This window comes from Rhinolophus sinicus, linkage group LG04 (assembly GCF_036562045.2).
Source record: "Rhinolophus sinicus isolate RSC01 linkage group LG04, ASM3656204v1, whole genome shotgun sequence".
NCBI classification, from domain to species: Eukaryota; Metazoa; Chordata; class Mammalia; order Chiroptera; family Rhinolophidae; genus Rhinolophus; species Rhinolophus sinicus.
In genome coordinates, this window is record NC_133754.1 from 95,482,976 (window position 1) to 95,495,101 (window position 12,126).

Sequence of the window (12,126 nt, forward strand, 5' to 3'; positions counted from 1 at the left end):
ATTTTCTAAATTATGTAGCACTATTAACAACTTATGAGGAGAGTAGCAATTTTTTAACTTGTTATTTAGGATGAACGTTTTGGTAGAAGGGCTGATTGAAGCGGAAGCAATGATACCATGTATAGGTCCACTGCAGTAATACATCCACCCACATCCCTCCATTCACTGAACAGATATTAAGTGGGTACCTACTATGCACAAGGCCCTATTTTAGGCTATAGAGATACATCTGTACGCAAAACAAGAAGATGAAGTTTTCAACCCTCACAGCAATTAAGTTCTTGTGGGGAAGACAGACAATTAGCAACAAAAAGACAAATAAAGGATGTTCATTTCAGTGGTAATTGAGAAAGAAAATAAATCAAACCAGGAAATGTAGAATGAATGTAAGTGAGAGGATTTATATTTTGTGCAAAGGTGGCCAAGGAAGGCCTTTTGGAGGTGTGGCTTGAGTGAAGACCTGAAGGAAGGAGAGTGAAGGTGGATGTTTGAGACAAGAGTGTGTTAGAGGAACAGAGGAGGAGAGCCCTCGGGTGCTGAGGGAGTCACTCACGCGCTGACTGTGTAGTTGAGGCAGGGTTGAAAAGAAGGGAAAAAGGAGCTGTTTCAACGAAAGTGTCCCTCCATGACTGATGGGTTTGGTTAAGGAGTAAGTCAAAGACGGCTTGAGAGCACTTACACTGAATGACTTAGGTTTGGTGTTAAGACGGCTTTTATAGGATGGTCTTGATCTCATCAGAGGAAGAGCTGAAGTCAGCTACGAGTGAGTAAGGGGGACTGGAAATCAGTGGCACTGTGTTAGACAGCTGTTGGAGGAAGGGCAAAAGGGCGTTTGTGGATGTGAATATAAGGATTGATGAACAATGTTTTCAGCTTAACTGTGGCTTGTTTATCTGTTGGGAAAACACGTATTAGCACTTAGTGTGTGAGTAGAGCTATGCTAAGGGTTGATCCTACAGTGGTGGAATACGCTCACAGATAGGAAAGAGAATACTTATAAATGTATTAAATGTATCCTTTTATCAGATTGGAGAGAATGAGATAGCATAAATATTTGACTTCTCACAAAAAACCCTCTTGAGGTACAAACAGATTTCATTGGGCTGATTCTTAAGAGGTCCATATTTTAGAAAACCTTTCTCTCCCCATTTCTACAGAGTGGGCTCAATCAGAACCAAATAGCTGTTTTCCTCAATAATTAGCCCTGCCTAAATCTGTCTGTAGGCCTGAGTTTCCCGCCAATGGGCTTTGCAGTGCCTCACGTGGGACGCGGGTGTGCTCTGAATGGCTGTGCAGGTCTGCTGAAGACCCTTGGGCAGGCTGAGCAGGAGCTGGGGCAGCCACGGGCTTTATCTCATCACCTGGGGCTTGCAGAAGCCTGCAGGTGTATCCCAGCGTGTGGTACAAATATGTGGACCACATTGGGAGAAAGGTGGGGAAGCACACTACTGGAGACCGTCCTATGATATGCCCGCTCTAGACTCATCTTCCCTAGCGCGGCGGGCCCACACTTTTGAATATACACTCCTCTCAGTAACAAGCTTTTGAGCAGTACTTCCAATTTATCAGTCTGTATTTTGTCAGTTACATACATGTTCCACTATCATTAACTATCCCAAGTCATAAAGGCCAAAGTTCATCAACAATTACATACATCCCTATATCAAATAATCTTCCAGACCATTTTCAGTTATTCCAGCTGACTTCCTGTCTGGTCTAGATATATTTTCCTTGATCTTACCTTGCAGAGGTGACAGTTACAGTGCCAGGACTAGACGTAGGGGACTTTCAGCTGTGTCACTTTCTTGTTGGCTCCTCGTGCTAGTAAATCATATTATCCTCTCTTCATGGTTTCGCTGCGGGAATCTTTATAAGTCGCTTCTCCATTTGGTGTGGGTAGTTTGGTTAAAAGTAAGCAATGTCATGGACATAGCCTCTCAGTCAGGTCCATGCAGACCGTCGTACATGACCTGTGTCTGTGACTGCCATGCAGCCCTCTGTGCTGTGCCCTCCTCCCTCAGAAACCACAACCAGGCATGCAGCTTGTTTGAGGGCACCTTGTGGCAAATCCTGATAGTGAATACTGCACAGCAATTTACTTCTTAAAAATCTAAAATGTACTTAAAATACTGTAAATGAGCACAAATAAAAAGTTCCGTTAGGTTGGTGCAAAAGTAATTGCGGTTTTGCAATTATTTTCAACCTTTTAAACTGCAATTACTTATGCACCAACATAATAACACATTCCTTTCTGCCCTATTTTGGAGACCATTGTCCTTGTGTCTTGTAACTATCCATTGCCTCCCTTCTTTAGCTGATGATAAAAGCTGTTAGTTATTACATGCTTCTCATCTGCTAACCACAGCCCAGGTATCATCCCTATTCATCCTCACAGCCACCCTCTGAAGCAGGATTATTAACTCCATTTTACAGATGACAAGACTGAGGCTCAGAAAGATTCACTCATTTGTCCAAGGTAGCATTGCTTGTAAGAAATAGACAGACTTGAAACATAAGATCTTTCCAATCTAAATTACCACCTGCCTTCTCTCAGAATTTGGGGTAATTTCCATTCTTGTGTCTAAAAGAACTTTGTCCTAAAAATTCATGAATTTTGAGTTCTCAAGACATTCTTTCTGATTTCCTACCTTAAATTGTAGCACCACCGCGCCTGGTTTGTATCCAGGCCACAAATCTGGTTGCTATGGCACCCCTCATGTTAGGAAAACATTTGTCAGCTCCAGGTGGCTGGAACACCAGACAGGCTTACTGACAGTACGGTGAATACAAACAATGATTTAGCTAGCGATGGGGTAGTATGCAGAGAGAAAACACAGTCTCCAGGGACTTGATGAAGGAAGCCAGGGATTCACACATGGTGTTTCTACTGCTGCAAAACTTCCCCTTTAGTCAGCCATGTTGTGGGGATAGGCTATATGTGCAAAGAGGCAGTAGGAGGCAACTGAAATAGCATTCCTTCCTGTGTGGGGGCATGTGGCACTGGGCTGAATGAATGTGCTCAGCCGGTACAATGAAGTTGCTATACCAAAGTGGGGGCAGGATTACGCATGTTAACTGTTGGTCAGTGATTTAAATCATCTCCTTAGTCAGAATTTATTCTCCTTGAACATGATTACATCCAGATAGCATTCTCTTCCAGTAAGAAGGGCAGAACAAAGGAAAATAAATAAAGCACAGTTTACTTGAATCTCATAAATGTTCTTGCACAAGAAGTGAAGAAGCATGGGAAAATATGAGTATTTTTATAAAAACAAGCTTTTCCTTGAAGTCATTACACGATTGCAGTTCATACAACATACTGGTATGTGTGTATGTTTATACAAGAGCGGGCGGTATCACCAAAAAAATATGAATCAAAGTCTTTATGGTAGCAATGGTCATTTTTTGAAATGACTCACGTCATATATAGTTTCCTTTTTATAAAGCAATTTATCATTCATTTTTCATTTTTTAAAACTCTGTTTTCACTTTCTCCAAAGAAGCCCAGATCTGGCAGTTGAGAACTAACTTTCTTTCCATCTTAATTCTTTACTCTTTGAATTTGTCCTATATTCTGCCCCAAACTAACAAAGCATTATGGACTTGAAAAGTTTTCTATTAGCAAACATACAAATTATTTGAGGTTTCTATTAAAGCAATTTTGGTATGTGCTAAATACTTTAAAATGTAATATCTAAATATAAATGGACTTTCGTACCTGAAACAAATGCTGGTTAACCTATTTAATGTATCTGACCATAAAAGTATCTACATTTACAAGATACACAAGTCAGGGTTTGGTTTTGTTTTTTGAGATTCAGTCAAAACATTTTCTTTGTGGAAAAAGTCTCTTTCGTAAAGTGGATTTCATAGCAGAATATTTCCAAAATGAAATATTAACCAGACCTCTATATTTAAATTAAGCCCTCCATAATTCAGTTATTCACTTACAAAAATTCATTAAGCACGCAATGTTAAGGCAACAGCTGTTTTTAAAAGTGAAATGTATTTATGGTTCAAAAGTCATCAGATTTTTATTTATTTATTTATCCAGTTATTAGGCATGGGCTGTGTTCATTGCTCCAGTCCTGTGGTTTTTCTACTGAGTTGAGTCTGTTGCCCGGAAGTCCAAATTGAGGCAAGAAGAGCCCGGAAGAGCGTGTTTCTGTGCTCTTGCTCCTACCTAGGAAAAATGCTTTTTTCCCCCCTGTATAAATGAAGCTAAGCTCTAGCAATCCTTGAGGTTTCTGGGATAATACTGGACTACTTACTAGTAGAAAAACACAACATGAAAACCTTGGTTGAAAGGCACCTTTTTTTTTTTTTTTTTGCTTCAGCTCTGAGAGGGGGAAGAAAAGTATAATCCAATTACACTTAGTTATCAGCGCCATTTGAAATTCTGACTGGCTTGATAATCACCATGGAGCCGCAGAGTCCTTAGCTGGTAGACGGCTAAATTTAATTAATAGTGCACATAGCTGGATAAACCTCCTCATTTATTTTACTGGTCTCTGTGCTTTCCATCCCCTGGGAGCCCTCCACGTTAGGGTCCTTTTTTGGTTTCCTTGTTTTCTGGATGTGAGCTCTGTGCCGCGGCTGGTACCAGCACTGCCACAGCCTGGTGTCCTAGGAAGTGGAAGGTTTCGGGCTCAGAAGGGTCTGGGTTCGAATCCTGACACTGTCACCAGTTGTGTGCACACTTTTCTATTGCTCATTTCCAAAATTGCAATAATAGTTTCTAGCTCAGAAAGTCAAGAAAGTGTGGGGTCACATGAAAAGCTCTAGTGCCATGTTCGTCTGTGTATGTCCTGTCACCACATTTCTGGTAATGCTGCCTCATCATTACTGCGCCTCCCCTCTTCCAAAGCTCCTAGCACCTTCACTCTGACCTGCACCCTGGTTCTTCTGCATAGAATGATTCCACAAAGAGTCAAGACCTTTGGAAAATTATGGCTTGATGATTCAACTTTTTCTCTTTCTTCCTAACACTAACAACCCTCATTTTCGTCAGTTTAAGCACTGCCATTTAGGTGACCTGTGTTTCAAATCCTCACGTTATTTGGTGCAATGGTAATATATATGTTTCCATACTAAAGTATGGATACATAAATGGGAAAATTATGTGAGTAACTTTTTTTTCTTTTCCTTTGGTTGATTTTATTTATGATTTATACCTGTTAAACAAAAATCTTAACTCCCATGGCTGAAAGTCTCTTTAAAAGAAAGGATTTATTGGGCCCAAAAGGACCGGGTCCTGGGGCGTGCAATCTAAGCTACCAGCAGCAAGGCTAGGTGGCAAAGGCAACATGTCCACTGTCCTGCAGTTGATGGACACTTTTATACAAAAAATTCAGGAAGAAAGATGTAAGTTGTTTTGAAAGAATATACACTGGCTACAGATGGGGAGCATGGGATGAGGTGAAGCTGGGGCCAGTTCTATAATAGGTGCAAAGTTATAAGGGAGAAGTATTTACTACTTTTGATTGGTTACAGGCAACGGTCCTGAAAGTTCATTCATGTGCAGAATGTGGTGGCCCATCTAATGGTCGCTAGTGGACGCCTGGATGTTGATTAAAAGCTCCAACATCCATTAAAAACGGGCAGCAGTCTTTTGTCAGCTGGCCCCCAGCTATTAACAGGCTAACTGCTCTCTCTCTTATTCTTCATCTCAGAATTTTATTCTTGTCGTACCCTACCTTCTTCCAAAAGAATTTGGAAGAGCTTTGCTGTTTTTATCTAGTTATTCCCGTGTCGTTATGAATGAGAGCTGGAATTGGAACTGAGCCCTTGGTTTTACTGGTACTATCCCTGTTGTATGAGCTTGGTGCCTTATTTAACCTCTCTGAGCCTTACTTTCTTCCTGCATGAGATGGTGGTAATGATATTGTGAGGATTAAATGAGCCATTGTATATAAAAGCATAAAGCATTTAGCATCATGCCTGGAACATGATATCAGCAATAATAATGCAGATACCTGCTAGCAGAATACTTGAATGGCATAAGAGAGAATGAAAGCGAGAACCGAATGCATTTTGTGAGCCCTATGAACGTTCCTCATTCAATTTACATCGAGGAGAACATTCATGAATATACATTTTAAAAAATACAGTATTCTAGTGATAATATTTATTTCAAATCCCAATAACAAGAGTCATGATTATCATTAACCAATTAAGGAATAATGGAAGCAAAGTTACCAATATACTGTTTTAGCCTCTACGTAGCTTATTCCCTGTTTAGTAAATAGTCTAATTATAGCAATTGTTTATCTCCGGTCAAACTACAATGTGTTAAAGCCTTCACATGCTCTAGAATTTTTTTTCACCTTTTCAACAGTATCTATTTAGTTATTTCCAACAAGTTTTACCCTGCCGTCCTGTACCTGACACCGTGTTAGGTGCTGTGGGAACTGCTTCGAAGAGACTCCAGTTCACAGATTTCTCTAACTCGATTTCAGAGAAAGCAGCCCAAGGCCATGTGCGATCGGAGCCAGATTGCCTGGCCAGTTTGCAGGCTGAGTGCAGTGTGAGGTCATTTACCCAGACATTTTAATAACTGTCTTACAATAACTGACTGCCTTAAAAAATGCACTTTTATTCATCTCCCTATAGTCAGAATCCCGTGTGTCTTCTCATCTTTATTAGAACTGGATTATAAAACAGAGAGAGATCAGAAACATTACATTTAAGCGTAAAATGGACAAAAAGGAATGACTTTGGGTTGGTGTCCCAGACGTACACAGCAGCTGAGGCTGTGGTTTCTGAGGATGGTTCACTCGCTATGTCAGAGACCACACTATGAAATCAGATAAACCATTTGGGTTAGAGCTCGTCTAGTCGACAGTGCTTTCCTAGCAACAAAGCGTTAGCCGGACCTGCATTTTCACAGCGGTCATATGGGTTTTCTTGGATTCAGTTAGCACGGGTGTGGCTATTGTCTACACTCATGTAACGCCAGACAGAGGGATGGTTTATCTTCTCTGGAGTCCTGTGACATTGTTCCAAAGTGGCATTGGCCTCAGTGATTTCAGATATTGTCAACATCACATTTCATCTTACAAATAATAGAATTTTGGAGCATTACAAGACTCAAAAAGAGAGCTCGTGTTATTGGTGAGAAGACTGAGATTGGTGATGTCTGAGGGTTGTGTCCAAGGCCACTCAGCTAGCTGGTCACTTTGTCCTATTGTTTCCTTTGGTGTCTCTTGACTCTCCTGTGGAGAAACAACCTGCTCCAAAAAGAGTCTTTGCCCTCCGTTGGCTCTCCCTTTCTTTTTTTCTTATACATATATATTTTATCAAAAAAAAGAAATTAAAAGGAAATTTTTATAAAAGTCTTGGTAACAACAATAGATGAACAATGACCAAGCAGATGGTTTTTAAACATTCAATTAAAAGCATTCAGAAATTACTTAACTCACTATCTAATAATCCACAGTGGGTCAATCTTCAAAGCTTCCCAAAGAAAAATACACTTTAAAAGTTGAAAATTGTGTATGTAGCCTTTTGCATGGCTTTATTTTACTGTTTATGCCATAACTTAAAATAAATATACCTTGTAAATTGTTTACAAAATTCCAAAGTCTGTTTTGGAAACTTGAGTATGTTAATGCATTGGAGTAACACTGTTTTTTGTTTGTGTTTGTTTGTTTGTTTGTTTTAAATGCTTGTTGTTGTTGTTTTAAGAGCATGCAATTTGTATTGGGCACATTGAGAAAGGGTGCAATACCCCAACTGTATCCCCTTTATTTTTGGTCTATCGTGGTGGGGGTGCTAAGAGCCACAGGCTTAAAAACATGTGGAGTTTTGCTTTTATGCCGATCGCAGTAAATCCTTAAAGTATTCCTTAAGTAAATCAGGTTCGGGGCAAAATAAAGCTCCAATAGGCATTCATTATCCACAATGAACTTTCACCAACTATTTAGTCACAGGCTAATGCGAACTTAGTGGAGCATCACAGGATATCTAGTACAGTGAGAAGGTTGTTTTATCCCAGAAAGCGTTGAGAAGCTGAATTTTAAAATAGCATAAATCTAAAGCTAGGTTTGGCATCATTGTTTTCACAGCAGTACTTAAAATGATGTAGAGGGAGGTGAAGTGAAAAGGAAACTGAGCCTTCATTAAGGGGGTACATTCCAGTCAATGACTTTTTTTGAACTCCTGCTGGAAATCCAGAGGACCTAGGATAAGACAGAGCCTGGGAGGAAAGGGTGCAGAGAACTGTTCTGTAGATGGGAGAATAACTGAGCCAGGCCAAAAATTGTACTGAGAGAAAAGAAATGAAAGAAAGTGTGTCAAAGTTTCTGATTTGAGTGATAGCTGTGAACTGGGCACTGTCCATAATAAAGGTGACAATATATAGCTGGGAAGGCAAACAACAGGTTCTTTCTTTCTTGGAATTTCTTATACAGCAGCCAGAAAATCAAATGGAAGTGCCCTGGAGGGTTAGTGCTAGACTAGAACTATCCAGGGGCCAGCCAGAGGGCTTTATTTGTTTGGATAATTTGAAAGGATGACATGTTGGATTCCCTTCCTTCCTTCCTTCCTTCCTTCCTTCCTTCCTTCCTTCCTTCCTTCCTTCCTTCCTTCCTCCCTCCCTCCCTCCCTCCCTCCTTCCCTCCCTCCCTTGTCCTCCCTCTCTCCTCCCCTAACCTCCCTTCCTTTTTCTCTCCTTCCTTAATTCTACTCTAACTTCCTCCCTTGCTTCTTTCTTATAACTAAAAATTGGTTATATCTAGTCAGTAAATGCTGGTGTTAAAAGATACAGCTACTCTGGAGATTCCAACCAAATTATAAATGTGCGTGTTATCACCTCTTGCAAATATACTAAAGGAATTTAGAAAATCTTAGTCTGTTATTCTTCCTTATGATTATATGAGACATAAAGCTATTCATGATGTTACTTTTTAAACAACAAAAGAAAAGGAAGTGAAATATTTTTAAATGGCAATAGAGAAGCATAAATATAAAGTATGGGATCATTGGCTTATCCCTGACAGACACAGAGCATCTGTGTGTCTCTAAGTTACACGTAGTTTAAAAAGGGAACATCAAATGTCACTTCCTAGTTTTAAACCTAGAAATCAAGTTTAGCATGAAATACAATGTAAAAGGGATTTGTGGGTTTTGTTACCAAGGCAAAGCATCTTACCATCTGTCACATTCAAGGACTCATAGACTAGTCTGATAGGCGCAAGCAGTTTCTTTATAAAGAGAACATGGAGCAGGCAAACCTAACCCCCGCCCCCATAATATCCCCTCAACAGATCTACCATTAAGGTCTGCATAACCCCAAACTGTGTTTTAAATGCATTTGATTCTCTAAAACTGACGAGTAGTGAAATAAATTAGTTCAGTCAACTGAGGTCAGGTTTATTTTCTAGATGGGGTGGAGGAGCAGAAATGAATCCTTTAAAGAGAAAAAAAAAATTGTTTCACAATCTATCTTAACATGGTGCATATTGAAAGTTGGATGATTTCCATGAAAACAAAAATTGGCATAAAAGACAAGAGTTTTTGAGTAATATTTAGAGGGAAGTTGAGCGCATGTGTGTATAGTTGTAGCAAAGCATCTGCAGACATTTTTCTCAGAATTCTGTGTGCATTTTGATTTTTCATGTACATCCTGTTATGACTCATTAAACATTCATTATTCCATAAACATTGGCCATATACCTACTCCTTTCCAGTGTAAGGTGACCACTGGGGATTCAACATCAAATGAGGCAGAAATCCCTGTCCTCACAGTATCTCAACCAACTAAAAGTTTGTTTTGCACTCACACTGGGGACAAGACACTGCTTCAGATCCAGGCTGACTGAGGCTCCCCCACCTCTAATGCCGCTCCTGAGGTCACCAGGGCACTGGGACATCTCTGGTGGATAGAGGGGTGGTAGGTCATGTGTCAGATTACCCACTTACATGACCTACCTGCAGGCAGGGGGCGGGGGTGCTGCTAGTCATGGTCCCCCCGGGTGTTTGTGAAATACTTAACTCGTCTCTGCCACAATATTATTTTGAAGTTCTTAAAAAACAAACAAAAAAAAAAACGTACTGTAGAAAAAATAATTATTTTATAAAAAACTGAGCTAGAAAGCTCATGTACTGCATCCAAATTATTAATATTAGTGACAAAGAAGAAACTTTTAGTCTCAGTAAAATAGATGCCCATCCAACCGCTTATTTTTCATTAGGTCTCAGATTTTCCCAATCAGTCAGACTTAAATGTAAGATTGGTGAATTGACTTTTTCATTTCTTTCACCCTCCATTCTTTCTGAGGTTGCAAATAAGCAGTGGAAAGGGGAAGAGTAGAGTCAGGATCCTGGAGGTAAATAATTAAACCATGCAAGACTCTGGTGATTACTGTGATGGCACTAATTATCTCCTAAACCATCAAGCGTTGGCCTGCTGTGCACCTCACCCTCCGATGCAGCTGGAGTGGGACCCCCACCTCCCCTCTGCCTCCCTTCCAGGCAACCCTCTCCCTCACAGTCTTTCTCATCACACCCCTCAGTTCAGATTCTTACAGAAGCGGAAGTTTAGCCATAAGTTTACTGGACAGGAAGTGACTCATGGTTCCCCCAGGGGTCAGGTGAGTGGGTAGTGAGGGAAGGCTGGGAGAGAGCATTCCAGATTAGAAAAGTTCCCCTGATGGGAGAGTGCCCAGGGCTGGTATTTCAGAAATGACAATGACATCAGCATTAGTGGTACTTCCCCGCTTTCCCAGACAAGCATCTCAAAGCCCTGCTGTGAAGTGTTTCCCATCTGTTTTCGCCGCATGATCGGAGGAATGAATAAGGTATCAATAAGAAGCCTAAGGAGAATGGCTATAAATCCTCAAAGCAGAGTTTCGTAGGAGGTTTCTGGCAGAATTGGTTGGTAGTTTAGTGTTCTCTGGGTTTTGCTAATAGAAACCATTTTGCCCAAGAAAATGTTAACACCTAGAATTCGGTCAAACATAGGTTGTGTGAAATTTTTGTTACTGTTGCTGTTTTGAGATTATTAACTTCAAATCCTCTAAATCTGCTGATACTATTATTGTGTTATGAAATAAGTGAGGTTATGGAATGTGTAATTAATAATATATTGTTCAGACTGTCAGGAGAAACCACACTTGACAGAAGAGAGGCATAAAATTTAAGAGGTGATGAACCTGGTTTCATTAGTACGTGCGTGATACTATGAGGGTATTTTGTTGTACAAAGAAGGAAGAAACATCATTATCTTTGCTACTTGTAGTCAACTGCGGAATGTTTTTGAACTATGTTGATGACTTAAAGGGCATGTAAGAAAAGATTCAGAAATCTCAAACAAAAGATGAACCATTGGAACTCTTGAGCCTTTCTTTCCGTGTGGAGAGTTTTGCTACTGGGAAGAAGTAGGACAGACTTCACCTCACGTTTTAATTGTATGTAGGGGTTTGATTCATTAGAAAGTGTGTGGTTCTTTCTGTTCCAAAAGGAACCCTTTCTCCCTGCGACTTTATTTAGAGTGTGTGATGCACTTCCATGGTGTTCCTTTTTAATGGGAATGAAAACAGTGAGGAAAGGAAGTGTGGAGGCTTGGAATCTTAGCTGATGCCTCAGGGGTCACTGCGGAGCAGTGAGGTTCTTCTCCGCTGCCAGTGGCCGGAAACACGAGACAGGACTCCTCCTTGCTCTAAGTTTCTTCGAGCCTCTGTGTCGGAACGTGCCTCCATTGGCCTTGCACATGTTAACCACACGCCGTGGGGGTGTTGCACACCATGTTGGTGCAGGATATACAAAGACGATGCCTGTCGGGGGAACCAGGAAAGCACAGTAAACTGAAAATTCCAGTGACAGGGTAAGTGCTGGGCCAGAGGTACACAGAGGGTGCAAAGGAGACATGGGCGACCGTTACTTCCCTGTGTGGCCGGAGTGGGGTGGTCAGGAAGCACTTGGCAGGGAAGGTAGAACTAAAGCTGCGAATTAAAGAAATAGTGGGGAAAGAAGAAGTGGGTAGTCAGATAAAGTGGGAGCAAAGCAATCTAGACATAGGAAAAGTACCTCCAGGGAACAGACGATGGGGTGGAGAAGACGGTGTCCATTCTAGGGAACTGCAAGGTATTCGATGACACTGGTGACCAGGGCACGTGGGCAGCCAAG

General features: G+C 40.9%; 1 protein-coding gene across 7 annotated transcripts in view; it reads left to right on the forward strand.

The window, feature by feature from the left end:
* Nucleotides 1-12,126, forward strand: part of STARD13 (StAR related lipid transfer domain containing 13) — a 492,881-nt gene that overhangs the window by 402,783 nt on the left and 77,972 nt on the right. The window lies entirely within an intron of this gene.